The 15,981-nt window shown below is 36.9% G+C and overlaps 1 protein-coding gene across 5 annotated transcripts in view; it reads right to left on the minus strand.

Moving 5' to 3' along the window:
* Nucleotides 1-15,981, minus strand: part of CDKL5 (cyclin dependent kinase like 5) — a 141,253-nt gene that overhangs the window by 107,188 nt on the left and 18,084 nt on the right. Inside the window, exon 2 of one of the 5 annotated variants that reach the window (XM_074534652.1) lies at nucleotides 14,342-14,434. The exons of the other annotated variants lie outside the window; for them this stretch is intronic. The gene's annotated coding sequence lies outside the window, so the exon portion shown is untranslated. The remainder of the gene's footprint in view (nucleotides 1-14,341; nucleotides 14,435-15,981) is intronic. 5 annotated transcript variants of the gene reach the window in all.

Consider the following 15,981-nt stretch of genomic DNA (forward strand, 5'->3'; position numbering starts at 1 on the left):
TCTCCTCAGCACACATTTACACAGCAAGCAAGATAAAGGTTAATGAAATATGCACAGATTTATTAATACAAGTACAAATGTATTAATAATTAAAAACTATAATGTCAAATGCCATTACTGGCAAGACAAATACATTTGTACCAAACACCTGAATCAATGAGATCTTCTAACACTTGATCCCAAAAAGAGAAATAAAAGACTTCTTATCTCCACACAGTTTTTAAATGCAGCATGCCATCAAAAATAGTTTGCATCCTCTTCTTTCATATGAGCAAAGGGAAATCCCCTCCCAAGACACAGTACATAAGCAAGATCTCAGCAAAGCAGCAAAGCTGCCTGAAAACTTGTGTCTGCTTGAGGAAAATACTGAAATAAATGTTTAGTAAAAAGAAGAAATACTATTTAACCCCATCTGAAGTTTCCAATTAAAGTGGGAAAACATTACAACTTTCAGAGTTCAAGAATATAGGCGACTAGAGGTTTAAGCATACTAAACACTTCTTTTTCTTGTAACAGAGGCACTGTCAAGTGCCCACTAAGCAAATATAATTCATTCTAAAACCCAGGGCTAATTTATTCGGTGGCCTTTTAGCAGTTCTTTGCCCAATTTATATTTATCCTGCTTAGTTTATGTAAACTGTTTGGACACTGAATGTGCCAGCTTGAATTTGGCAAGGAAAACATGCTTTTACTATGTAGAGCCTGATTTATTTTCATTTCTATCTCATTAGTTAAAAATAAGTGTTGTGATGGGAAATTTACGCTAAACGAAAAATCAAGACTTTCACCAGTAACATTTATACCATGTTTAAAGGAATCAAGAGTATTTTTTAAAAGTCTGCTGCCATGAGAAATCACATTTGTCTAGTACTGAAACAATTATAGTAAATGTATTATGCTTTATAGGAAAATGATGTAAACTACTTAGAAGAAGTGTACAAACCAAAGCCACCCCAATACAAAGCATCAGCCATTGGGGTGTGCTCCAGTCAGTTCACAGGCATTCAATGCAGAATTCCCTATCCTCAGTACAGTAAGGACCCCAGCATCTCTTCCCTATGAAAGTATATTACCATGCTGTCCTAACTCACAGTAATTCAACAACAGAAGGAAACAAAAGAAAAAAAATCCACAATCAATAAAAAAAAATCACATACACACATAAAAACCAAACAAAAAACAGCCAACCAAACAAAACCCTCCAAGACTACTTCAGTTTTTCTTCTGGATATAATCCAAATCAACTTTTGAGGTGATAAAAATTTTTCACCCTCAAAGAAATCTTGACACAATGAGTGTCACATACTCTGCACATAAATCATCCAGAGACCACTGAGGATTGCCAGCAAAAGAGCACAGAGGAGCAAAGGACTGCTGTGTCACCAGAGGCTCTAATGTTTATTAAATTCACACACGAATGAAGCCAAAACCTTGACAAGCCTTCAATTAACACCAACCAATTAACTTTCACATAGCAACTAAAGAAAACAGGAAATAAGAACACAAGGCTTTAGTTCTCTGCATTGCCTTCCCAGTCCCATGTCCTACCTTATATATAACCTCCTTTTTTTTCCTGCAGTAAAGAAAAACAGCTTCCAAAGCCTGGCTCAGAGGAGCCACATAATCTTACTACTCCCTTCAGAAAGTTACCTTAAAGAGAAATATAAACAAAGTTTTGGGTGGTGGTAATACAAAAGTGGTAGTCTTACAGCACCTTTAGAGATACTGTCCAATCTAATCTCGTGTCATCTCTACACAACAGATAACAATCCATCATTTCAGTAAAATAGCAATGCACATTTCCCCCATGGCAAACAAGGAAATTCTTTCTAGATCTGGCAGTGAGACCACACCAGAGAAATGTCAATGTGCCAAGGACACCTTCACCAGGACTAAAACAATTACCTACACTCATGCCTGTAACCACAACACTGAGCTTCAAGAGCTCACCTGAACTGAAAAGAGAAGAAAACTCAGATAAGAGATTTTGCAACTGAAAAGAAGAAAGGAATCAACATTTGCTAAACGCTCAGCTTCCAGCAAAGCTACACCTCCACTGAGCTGCTCTTCCAACAACAGCTTTCTTTTCAACACTTATGGGTTATTTGGCATCAGTATGTACACCAGTCACAATCAAACATATTAGCTTAATCAAAAATCCTCACCTTTATAATACATAATTTGATTCACTGGAAGGCACTAATCAATTTATTTACCAGCTTCTAAACACTCATATATGAAATTCCAAGTATCAGCTTTCATACAATAAACTCTTGACACCCTGTAACCTATCAGGCAGTAGAGGCAAAGATGTAAGAAGCTCCAGATACATCAACTGAGTGTCAGCAGTCAGAAACACACCATTTTGTATATATACAGTGTATATTTTTATACACTCACATATATATTTTTATAAAGATATATACATACTATATAGCATACACAGTAGGAAGAAAACATAATAAGAGAGAAAATGTAAAGAAGCATTTGTCTTCAAGAATGTCTCCATGGCAGACCTATAAACACACCCAGACTGTGAAAAAAACCTGGTTTTCAGAAGGGAGCAGCAGAGCCATGAAGGAGGAGATGCACTGGATTAGAACTACAGAAGATGTCGCTGGAAGGGAGTAGAAGAGCACACAGAAGAGCACACTCTAGTTCAGAATGGGACCAAGCCATTCAGTCAGACTGCTCAGGACTCAGGCTATAATCCTTATTATGTTTGTGAAGCATTTCGAACAAGACAAACTAGAACAACATTATGACAGATGTGCTTTCACTGCAGTATCCAGATGAAAAAAATCCACCAGATCCAACAACCAAACAACAACAACAAAAACAAAACCTGTATCACATTTACAGCACAAATCAGCAATGACAAGAAAACAATTCACACAATACCCAAATCAAATCAACAAATTTAAGAGTGCAAGGATGAGCAACAGTCTCAAGGGAGCTTCTGTACTAAACATGATTTAACACAAACATTCAACTGCCCAAAGTTTGGTACTTTTTGCTGGTTGGATTTTTTTAGTTGTATCAAGCCAACCTACTATAATATGCCTATATTAACAAAACTGAAGTCTACAAAAGTACTTCTAAGTTTCATTCCATTTCATCCTCTTAACTGCTTGTCTAATGGCACACAATTAGTTCTGAAAAATCTCTAAAGGAAAATCAAGGGCTTTTTCTCTGCAGTGAATTGAAGCCTCATCTATTTTCTTCGGTGTCATGCTGGCTGATTAGCTTCTTTTTTTGCACTCAGGTAAGACCTCAGTAGTCAATTGGGAACCTCCTGAAATCTGCAAATTGAGATACAGAAATTTCCATTCTAAAAGCCCTGTGCTTTCTTAGTTTCTCCTGTTTAAATGAGGTCAGTACACAAAAAATATATTCTAGAAGGAGAAGCTAGGGTCCAGGTGAGCTGAATAATCCAAAAAGATCAACAGAGATTGTGAGATGCGTTCTCAGGTGTTCCCCCACTGCTAGCAAGACTTCCAAAGAACTTATAGCTTAACCCATCTGAATAACCCACAAGAGAAATGGATGACTGGAAATTCTGCATGCCAGATTTCTAAAGCCTGTGCTTTCTACAGGCCCAAGAAAAATAATCTGCCTTCAGTATTTTTGTGTTGGTCTATCAAAAAGAAAAAAGAAAGAATTATGCTCTAAAATAACTTCATCAATAGCCAGAATGACAACTGTACTGAGGGACTACAGTCAACTAAATTCATAGGTACACTAAGCAAAAAGCAATGACAAAGTTTCAGTTCAAGAGAACAGATGATATTTTGTAAGACATATGGTATTTATTTTTATACATTAGTCATACAATAATACTACAGCCTTAATTTCTCTGTAAAATAGCAGTGACTTTTGTTGAGGTGTACTGCTGATATTAATTTTGTACAGTTTACCATTTATTTTTACAGCTACAAATTGACTGCAATTTTCAAATAATGATCATCTTATATATGGAAAGGAGCATTCAGTATACATACAGGTGTGTACAGCACTTTTTAAAAAAAGAACAAGCCTTGACAAAAACTACTATTGAATTCAGAGAGAGAAAAAGAAATCCAAATGCAAACACATGCCAATTTTTGAGTATCTCTTCTCTTTTCAATCAAATCTCCCAAAAATCTCATTATACATGAAATAGCAACAAATAACTAGCTTTGGATTGCTGCAATGACTGTAAGGTCAGTACACTGTAAGCAAAAAGGCACTCAGTAATATCAGCAACAGATTCCGTCTGAACTGTAATATATCCTTGTTGACTTCACCTAAGAGAAAACTGTTCAAAGATCCTACAACTTTTTAATATTTCATTTTTTAATATGAGACAATGTGATAGAACATATCTGCTTTTTCAGTTTGTGCAGGTTTTGACTGAAAACTACACATTATTCTAGCAGTAATTTAAAGGACACTAATTTATTTATTGAAATTAATATTAACACTCACGTTAAGTTAATTCAACAGATTTTTTGGGTGAGGGCATTTCAGTACTACCTATGTAAATTTTCTGTAAGTTTTTTCATGTCTTAACCTTTGTTATTTGTCCTCTTTTTTCTCCAACACATTTTCCAGTTAAAGTTCTTCAGGGCATTACTATATGAAAACTTCCATGCAGCATCAAAAATAACACTGAGAAAAGATTATCTATTCCTTAAAGGAAAATAAAAATTAATGTCTTTCTAAAAAGACCCTATCCTGACTCAAGGCAGAAAATCCAATAAAAATTCGTTAACCTTGCAGTTCCTTGGTTTGTGAAACCAACCCCCTGCTCTTGCAAGGGTCAGCCCACTCAGAGAGAAGACAGCAGAACTTGGCTGAGGCCTCACCATTAATAAGTGGTGTCTTTCATGGCAGGCCCAGCATGTGTTTAAAGAGTAAAACACCCTAATATTATTTTATGGTGTTTGAGCATGGATTTGTTGTTTTCCTTACTGTTAAAGAAGCCTGTGAAGTACACCACAGGTCTGGCATTCACAGAACACCACTGAATAGAAAATCAAGGCTAACAAAAATAAGTGTCCACAAATATTTGCAAGACAACACTGAAATGTTTCAGGACACAACCAGATGCTCAATTCTAGCTGCTCCATATTCAGATAAATTTGTCTGCAAATCCAACCATCCACAGTCGATCACAAATCCCTATTTCTACCACCTCTACTAGTCGAGGGTCAAAAACTAGGTCTAGTTTAAAAGTTTTTACACAAATCTATTTGACTTGTTTACATACAACTTTTTTTAAAAAGAAGCAATCTCCACACACTTATTTAGCTGTATTCTCTGAAATTAGATAGTACTTCCAGAAACCTTTGCAATAAACCGACTACATTCTTTTTTCAGTAGAGAGGATTTTACACAAGGAGAATAGAGAGCAGAGGGGTTTTTTCAAAAACAATCCTGCTCTCCCTTTAGGCCACTGTCACAGCAGGCTCAAGGGGACACTCCAGAGCAGCTTTGCCATCTGGATTCCAGGTTGCCAAATTATTAATGCTCTTTCAAACAATGACTCCAAGCAAAGACAACAAACCTTTTACACAATCCTGCCACTGTTTTCTCTTGCTAGATGACAATTTCAGCCTCATGTCAGCAAAGACAATTCACAGATCAAGCTACCTAGAATACATGGATTCTCACAGCTCTTCTTACCCTAGCCTAGGTTAACATTTTAAGATTTCACACTAGAAATTCAAGATTGTCTTCCAGCTCTGTATCTAACAGAGGTGACTAAATCCTGTATCGCTAACAGATTACCAGCATGACAATTTTTTTTTCATAGCACAGCAATCACAATGGTAAAAGTTTTCCCTGTTGTGTAAACAAAAAGAAAAATTCACTGCTTGTTTTCCAATGCAACAGAGATTATCTTGAACAAAGATTGAGAAAGACATTAAAAAGCAGTAAATGCACCTAGTTTTTGTAACAGCTGCAAATGTGTTTGCCATGTCACAGACTTAAGTCTGCTTAATTCAAAGACCTGTACTGCTTAATTCAATGCCTACAGATATTAAATACAGATCATTAAGTTACAGTGATGAGGGAACAGGACCAAGCAAAAAGAAAGCATAACAATTGACCAGCAACCCCAAAAATATACAAGAATATGTGTCTACAATGTCATCAGCCATCCCTCCCTTTCTAGTGTAAAGGATAACAGTATTGTAATACTTGAGGTAGAATAGTCCTATGTGAAGTTAAATATTGAAGATTTGTAGGATGACATAAATACACGGAAGCATTATGAATCATCCTGAGAAAATAAATATAACATTTTGTTTTCTTAAAAACCCTATAGCATTCAAAAAAGTGGACAATTATCTTTTCTTCATTTAACCATATGAAAAACCTGTATTGGGACCCCCATTCATTCAGGGGAAAAAAAAAATTAAACCAACCATATTAAGGTGCAGCCAAATTTCCTGAATATCATCTAAGAAAAATGAAATTATTTCTATTCTCCAACTAATTAAATTTACTCTCTAATAAGCAAAGGAAGTCAGTAGAAATAAGCCAGTTGCGTGGCCAGGAAGTTTCTGGAATTAAGTTCAAGAAGTTCTAGCACACGACAAACAAGTCAATAAATTTAATTATTTCCAAATGGAAATACACTGAAACCCCACAAAGCATGTGTTACCAAAAAAGCCTGTACAGCATGGAAAGATTCTTTTGTCATTCTACACTGGGTTCCCATCTCGATAGCTTCAGCAGGACTTTCCAACCACATACAACACTCAAGGCTACAACCAGCTTCAAGAAGAATAAAAAGCTGAAGCACAAAATGAAATGTAAAAACTAAACTACTTAAAATAAGATGCTGAACACAAAAATATATTGTAAACCCTGCACACACTCACCTTTCCAAGCAGAACACAATATGAGAGAGCTGTACCAAGCACTTGTACCCTACAGTGATCAGGACACTCGGAGCCTTAGAGAAAGCAAACAACTTTCCTTTCCTATCAGTGCTCAAACAAATACTGTTTTCTTTTTGATTTTGTTCACACTGCAGAATGTATAATGCTCATTTAATAATCAGTCATTCCATATTTCAACTCCTGTTTATTGTGGTATGCAATCATATGATTTTTGAAATCATATGAGCAAATACAGGCCACGAATTAAGAAGACTCGAGGACCCTAAATTTTTCTCTTTTATTCTATTTCAACACAGGAATATTTTTAACAATTTGCCGATGTGGACACATTCATACACCTCTGTGTAGGTTCTTCAGGTGGTGTGTACAGACTGGAGGAGCAGATGAACTCATTCTGCACAATGAGAGTTGAAAAGCCAGGCAGGCAGAAGCCCTGACAGCCCCAGACCTATCCCTGACATTCAAACACTGCTCCCACTGAAATCTCAGTTTCCACAAGAAGTTTTTCAGTAGCACTCAGCAGCAGGACCAGAGGCAATGGCCCCAACCTGAAAAGCACAAGGCTCCCTCTGAACATCAGGAAACCACTGAGCCCTAGCACAGGTTTCTCCACAGAGGTTGCAGGGTGCCCACCTGTGAGGAGACCCAAAATCACCTGGACATGGATCTGGGCAGCTGACTCTCAGTGTCCCTGCTGGAGCATGGGGGTTGGACTGGATCACCTGAAGAGTCCCTTTCCAGCCTCAGCCACTCAGTGATTCTGGGATCAGATCCCTAGAAAGGTGTAAGAGACACAGCTTGCCACCAAGCCTCACAGCAGCAGCAGAAGAAGAAACTCCCTTTCAAAAAGCTGTCATTAGAGCAGACTCCCTTTGCTCTCAGCTTTGGTCTCATATCCCCTTCTCAATAACTGATCTTTACCTTGTCCTCAAATACCATCTCTTCTTCTCCTTCCCACACCATTATCCTAGATCTTGAGCTCAGTCACTCTACTAAGTTAAATCAATTTCCTAGTGTGCTTGGGCTTTTCATCTTTGGCTCTCAGTAACTTCTAAATTCCAAACAGCAATAAGCACATTCAAACAAGCATTTTTAATTTTTTTTATCCATGAAACCTGGATTTATAAACCAGGTTTATTTATTTATTTATTTAAACCCAAGTTTTTATAATTATTTGGGAAATCTTGAGTGTAACCATGAGAAGGTGACTCTTCCATCCCTCGTTAGATACTCTAACAGCACTCTAGAAGAAGACTTTGATTTTTTACTTCTGAAGTAGCTTCTTTTTCAACAATTAACTGTTTTGGCTTGAATTAAATAAGAGTCAGAACTAAACCACATGAAAATCCATAAAATAATAATGAGGTAGTCATCCAGTATAGAGAGGGTGGAGGGAAGAAAAAAAAATAGCCCAGATGCATTTGGCAAAACTTATAAGCAATTTAAAAGTAGGATCCAAAGGGGAAGCTTTGGAAACCTTAATTATAGAGAGTTCCAGACCTGTGTACTAGAAAAAACCCAACCCAACAAACCCAGAAACATCCAAAGAGCTAGCAAGACCAGATGTTTCAATTTATTCTTTTTGCATCCTTGTTAAATAAACACCACTTTTTAAAAATAAGCTTAGAAACTCCCATATATATATCAACATCTATTCTAAACCAAGAAATCTCACTTTTTATCTCCAGATCTGTATATATCATAGAATATGAGTACTGTTACAGTATTCAGTTCTCAAATTTACAAATTTCAAGCTGACAACCATGATGTTCATGAAGGCTTCATTCCATTTAGAGATCTGAGACAAACAGAAAGGGATGGATTCAGTACATATATCTGTAGTGTGGAACTGGTGTGGATCTTTCTTTCAGTAATAAATAAAACTGGCACTGCAAGATGAACAAAAGACTGCTTAAAATGTATATGCCTTGATCTTTAAATTAATTTTTAAAAAAGACTGAAAATGAGTCTAAGGATTGTAGGCAGTGGTCTTGAAAAAAAATACTAAAAACCCCACACCTTGCACAAATGTTAAACCAGGATCTTTTTGTTTAGCTATTTTCGTTTGTGGGGTTTGGTTGTTTGGGTTTTTTTGATAAATTCCTTAAACTGTTGCCTGTCCACGAGTTTAAGGCCATATCAATTACCCAATCAATATCAATAAGCCCATTTCAGTTACCCAAGCATTTCTTTCCTGCAAAATAGCACTTCTTCAGAAGTTTCACTTAGTGAAATAAAAGAAAGCAGATGAAATATAAAGATCAGTTCATGCAATAGCATGGATATACCAGACTTTCTCTAGCTTTAATAAAGAAGAGAGGTCTGCAGTCAGGAACTGATTGGTTGTTTCTAGCACAACAGGAAAGACTGAAATAAAGGAGAACTGTAAACAAACAAAACCCCAACAACAGAAAAAAGAGGGAAATATAATGAGCTGTAAAATGAATAGTAGCTACCCAAGCAAAGTGTTTCAAATCCTACACATGGGGTGGGGGAACCACTCCCTTCTGAACTGCAATTCATTAGGTATTGCATGGTGTAATTTCTTTACCACAAAACTTAGATCAGCAAACTGATACAGACTTAAAACAGATGTGAATGTAATTTAACTTGAAGACTTCGAGCTGCTTACTTGGTAGGATATTTGCAGGATTACCTGAAGGGTGCAGAGGTTTCAGAAGTAAAATTGGTATTGGCATAAGCCCCCAGAAACCCTAGCCTCTTATATACACTTTTAGCACAGATTCTTGGGCTTTCTAAAATATTTTACATTAATGAGGTTTTCTTCTGTCACAAGAAAAATAAAACTACAGCTCGAGAAGAAACACTTAATATTGTTTTGTACTAAGCAGAGACTTGGCACATTCTCCCCCCAGAGCCTTCAAAACTCACTTCTGGGTGATGCTATGCTGCCTTTCATGACTCTGAAAAGCACTTACCAATTCTGCTTCATAGATTAATACTGCAGATTAATATTGATAATTGGATTTGTGTATCTGCCAAGAAAATGTGACTCAGTGTTCATCTACAATACTTATTTCTCTTAATGTTTAGCATCACTCTCTATCAGCATGATCAGGAGGGATCACATAAGAGTACCTCTACAGCAAATTACAGAGGCAAAAGAAATACTTGTGACTGCACATTTTCCTAATAAAATTTAGAAATTCTGCTTGTAATTATGCAATTTAAAGTTACCAGATTCAATTTTGGAACTACCTTTGTGTTCCTGTGAAAAGGGAAATGCTGCGCAACCATTTAAAGAATGGTATTTGGGACGGGCATCCTCAGCTGTTAAATATTGCTTAAATATAGATCATGGAACCTGTTCAGCAGCTTAGTTAAATTTAAACTTGAAATATAAGCCTTGGAAAAAAGAAAAAGATATTTGATCATCTACAGCACTTAAATACCAACAATACTGTTTTTCATTAATCCAGATTTCAGCAAAATCCCGAGTTATATTTGTATCTCAATCTGTACTGCATTGATATCTCTCTTAGTTCCTATCTCTTTGGGCCACTACAACTTGATAGGCAAATCAGTTTGCATCAGAGCACACAAGAAAATTGGTACTAAAGCTGCATTCCATCCAGGGATTGGTTTTTATAGAAGATTCTTCAGTGCTTAAATTTTTTTCTACACAGCTTTATCCTGAAAAAATATATAAAATTGAGGGATCCAAATAATCACCTGTCTCGTTCAAAATAACTACAAATTGTCCCTTTCTGACATGATGTATACGTTTAAAACCCAGCATATAATAATAATCAATCACCTCAATGATTTCAGTACAGTAATTACTAATTTTACAGGTCAAACCACAAACTTCACAGGGAAGACATTAAGGCCTTGTTAACTTGGATTACATTCATTTTAACAAAGAAAACCAAAGTTAAAAGTCTTATGTTTCTACCACATGTGCTGAGCTTGTCTATATAGAGCAATAACAATGAAATTTATGATAGGTATAATATTATTCCCCACAGCAACTCTACACAGCCTCTCAAGTCTAATTCATTGCTTCTACATATAGTAAGTATTTTTTACTGTATTAATTCCTCTTCCATATGATCCAGTTCCATATACCTTTAAACCCTACTTTAGGGATTAAACAGCAGAGTATTGCATGAATAAATGGACATCAAGCAGATTAAACCAATGCTGCAGTCAGAATAATATGAATTACTTCTTTCTGCACCAACAATAACAACTGATAAACAGACCAGTGTACTACTCCACACTAATAATGATCACTTTAAATACACCATAATTTGTAGAAACTGACATTATGCCTTGTATGCCTTGTATGTAATTACAAGCAAATTTCAGTAACAGCATAATCCAAGAGTCCTTGGACCAATTGCTATAGCAGAAGGAGGAGATAATAAAAAAATGTTCAACTGGAGTGTAAAGAGTTTTTCTCATGTTCCCTTCATGCTACTTGGTTTGTGTGCAATTCAGAGGTACAGGAGAAATGGCCAAGAAGGCCAACTGGTAAAAAAATCATCATTGAGAAACCCCACAATTCCAGCAATGGCTATAAAGTCCTGTGATAAAAATCAAGACACTGGCAGAAGACTACAGAGGTGTCCCAGTTACCTGGACAAGCTCCAGGCACCTGCAAACTAACAACACTCCATAAGCTCAAACAGGAGCAACCAAGAGTTGCCAATTCCACCCTGTCAGAATAACACGGAGGCTGCTGTGCTCCCTCCCCCTGCAGTTTCACCAACAGGAGAATGGCACTGGCAAGACACAAAAACTCCTGACAGGCTCAGATTAATGGGAGTTCCCAAATTCCCTTTTTCTTCTCAGCTCATAAATTGGGAAAAGGTATTTATTTCTTCAGTGTGCTTTACAATCCACCTGATCACCATGGTAATCTCACAAAAAATAACATGGCTTGTTCATGACCAGAATCTTTAGCAACTCACATGTCTGAGATGAAAAACCAGCAGTTTGCTATCATGGACTCTCATCACTTTCACCATCATGAACAAATCAGTAAGATTCTGATATTCTTTTCATTTTGTTAATTCAGAAGATTAATCCATGGAAACAAAAAATAAGCAGAAAATTAGCAATGAATTAGAGAGGAACTGTTTACAAGATAATTAACCAACTGCAAGCTGAACAATGCATTCAGGAGACTGAAAAGGGTAGGTACTGTGTTTGATCAGATTAGGAACTGCTGAGCAACGTTGTTTGTAACTGCACCAGCAACATCTGTGAACTTCACTCAAGCTGAGGGAGAAAAAAATACTCTAAATTCTCCTCAGTTATCCAAAGCACTTGCAGAATCCAAGCAAAATTAGCAGGGTTCATCTCAAGTTGTAGAACAGAAATTTTCTTCTCCTTCAAATTTGAAAAGCAAATGAAGTACAGCAACTAGTTCAGTGATGTATTTATGCAGATAACTTTTCAAGGTTATTTGAAGAGAGTTATGAGATTTTGTGAAGCACTCATATACACAAATATCTTGAACTTTTGCTTATCAAATACCTTTACTTAGTAAAGATCCAAAACATAATAATGAGATTTTATTTTTTTAACTGCTCTAAGAATCAAAATAGTGAAAGTTTTTGAATGAAAACCCTGAGACGCAGCAGCTCCAGGAATGCTGGAGTGTTCAGGGTGGTCTCATGAGTCAGCAGGTACTGCCACTTTCTAACACCCTACACTAGGGTGTCAAGGACTTCAGACAGGTGACCTGATGGGGATCTTCTCAGTGTTTAAGTGTCTGACACGAGGGTGTGAAGAAAATAAACCCAGGTTCTTCTTGAAGGTGTCCCTGCAAGGCCAAGCAGGAGCGGCATGGCCTGCCCCAAAGGCAGCTGTGGCTGAGGCAGTGCTGGGGTGTGAGGAGGGCCCTGAGCTGGATCAGGCTGCCCCAGGAGCTGCACAGCCTCATGCCAGAGACACCCAGAGCATGGCCAGGGACACCCAGAGCATAGCCAGGGACACCCAGAGCATGGCCAGGGACACCCAGAGCATGGCCAGAACAGGGTCCGTGGGCAGTCTGCTCGGTGGGGCCCTGATGGACAGGGGGTTTGGCTCTCCACAGGTGCCTTCCAGCCTCAGCTACTCTGTGAATGTTAGACACCTTTGGAGTTATCTCAAACTATAGTGCATGATTGTGTCTGAGGGTACTACACAGCAACAGAAAGAACTGCACAAATTCAAGAGAAGAGTGCAACATTTAATTATCCTTTGCTTGTTCTATAGTGCCTGTGTTTAATGCCTACATTTTAATTTGCCACAATCCTCTTTAGTCCTGAGATATTCCTTCACTCCTGCCCACACTTCAAGGCAGCTAGCAGTTTTCTAATAATTATGTTATCCATACATAGTCCCTTCAGATGTGCCTAAATTAAGACAGTTCTTAAACTTTGTATTGCTAATCTTGGCACAGATGCCTGTTTTGCAAAATGTGAATTGTGTGTTCCCTCTTTGAATGCAACATGAAGTTTCCTGAATTTTCAGATGTCTTTATAGCTTTCTAATTAAAAAATGATAAAGAAAAAAATATATAACTTTATTCTTTATTCCCCACACTTCGCTACATTAAATTACAAATTTGTTATGTCATGTAGCAGTTACTTTAGCAAAGAGAAATACAAAAATATCTGAGATTTTAAGAAATAGATCAGCAATTGCCACATTTGTTTTGAAATAGTTTTAATGATGCATCACCAAAATGCTAATAATACTAAAGCAATAGGCCATCCACTTACAATCCCTATCAGAGGCCCCAGGAATTAAATTATTTTACCAGGCTAGCTTTTGTTATTGGAAAAAGCAGTATGAGTTGTGTCATCTTCCTTCGGGACAATGAAATAAAACAGAGATACATGATGAATTTTAACTCCTCTTGAAGAAGTTGCATAGTCTGAAATTACTCTTCAAGACATTCTAGGTTACCTGTGTTTACCTCAGCAGTGGATTACTCCTCATTTGTGGTTTCATTTGTATAGCAAATGATTTATTAGCTGTTTATCCTCTACTTTGTATTACAAAAAAACCCCTGTCAAGTCTAAAAAGCCAAGACAGAACAATGTGTGGACTGTAACTAGGAGAACACAGTGATATAATGTAAAAAATCTCAGACCCACAAGCAGGAAAATCACACCTAGAACCAAAAATAAAAATGCATCACTGACTCAGGCTGTCCATAGGATGTCAGTCTTAATTTCTGTGGAGATACAGAACAGATGGGGAAACAGAACATCAAACAAAAGGTTTCAGTGAGAAGTTACTGAAAAGGACCAGAATATGTATTTCCAATTCCACAGGAAGGTTTTGACCTTTTCATTGCTTGCTCAACTCTAACCATACTTAGGACTTCACTGGAATAAACAGGTATACTAAGCAACAGTTGTTGAAATCAGAAAGGTTGATCTATAATGAAGGAAGAAAGACTGGATTCTGTTCTCTCTCCTACTCACCACAGTGCATAACATGAGACTCCAGGGAAAACTCTTCGCTCACAAGGTCCCTTCTAATATCCTCTCCCATTTCAGATACAGGGACAGCCAGCCCTGCCATAGGAAAAAACACAGCCCTAATAAGATAATTTTAAGTTTTTTAACTGTTTGAAAACTGATGCCTGCACTACTTACCTTTTACAGTTAGACTGACATAGTACAATTCAAAGGCTACCTAATGACATCCACATATCAAAGAACTGCTCAACAGCTTTTCCTCACAGACAGACACCTGGGGAGGAAAAAGCCCTAGTACAAAAGCATATCCACTTGTAGACATCATGTGTCTATTATAAAATTTAATATTACATCAAATAAAACAATATAAATCAGGGGAGAGAAATAATATTTGCAGTCCTTTCCCCAGGTACATAATTGAGTATAACTGACATTGAAACAATTGCCTCTGACCTGCTTATACCTCTTCCATCATGATGATTAAATTTATCATAATGAATTTTAAAAATGTTCTCTCTTTCTCAAGAGTTCCTGAGGTTTTCAGGAGCCTCAAATTTCTCCACTGTATTAAAAAATGGGATCTATTATGGCATCTGCTAGATGTTGACAGGATGGTGTCCAAAAATTATTTTAGTGCACTACAGTACCAATACAAAACTGTGCAAGAGCAGGTAGAAGCAACAGTAAAAAAACCTCTTCACATGATCATCTGCCCATATTTTATGACTCTGCCCAAAACACATTGCTTTAGTCCATGTTATAAATGCAGTATGCAAAAAAACCCATTTAAGAGTCAAACAACCTCAGTTAGGAAACTCCCTATGCAGAATTCCTCAAGGATTTTTTAAGGCAAATACACTACTCACCATTAGAAAATGGAAAGTACCTTGCTATCACACTCAATCACTCAAAGATTTGGGAGAGATGAGAACAAACACCCAAATCTTCCCATTTAAAACAAAGCCATCAATAACCCAGTAATTCACATAGTGAACAGCATGAGACTCACAGCCTAAGCAAAGGCTAACTAACATTAGTACTTCCAAATATCTTAATAAAAAAATAAAGCCAAATGCCTATTTATTACCCATTTTCCAATTAATGAGCAGGGAAATATATACCATCACTCTTTCTCCTCTATTGCTCCTAGTACTGGTTCTTCCACTTCCCCTGAGTTTTACCTTGTGCTTTACACAAGACAAAAAGTTCCCTTGCAGATAGCAATGCAGATTCTAAATGAAGAAAGTAAAAACCCTAATTTGTGACACTAAAAAATGTACCTGCTAAATATGGAATTGGAGTAGGTATCAACACATCTAGGTTACCAAATTCTTCTTCTAAAAATCTCTCCTTGCTAAGAAAGAATACAGGCAATGCCTTCAAAAAAATTATTATGCACTCTTCATTAACTTGGAATCTGTTTCTTTAAAAGAAGGGGGGGAGGCTACATATCTTTAGATGCTCTTTATCTCTTTAAACCAAAAGTAAATCATTAACACCAGTAAGACCTGCAGACCATAGGTATTTCAAATATTTGTGGCTCTGCTGACTGATCGTACAAGTCTATATGAAGTATTGTCATCAGCCCAAAAAATGGAGCTTTAGTAAGATCCAATCTTCCAAGAACAGTAAAAAAGTTACTT

This window comes from Zonotrichia albicollis, chromosome 2, assembly GCF_047830755.1.
Source record: "Zonotrichia albicollis isolate bZonAlb1 chromosome 2, bZonAlb1.hap1, whole genome shotgun sequence".
NCBI classification, from domain to species: Eukaryota; Metazoa; Chordata; class Aves; order Passeriformes; family Passerellidae; genus Zonotrichia; species Zonotrichia albicollis.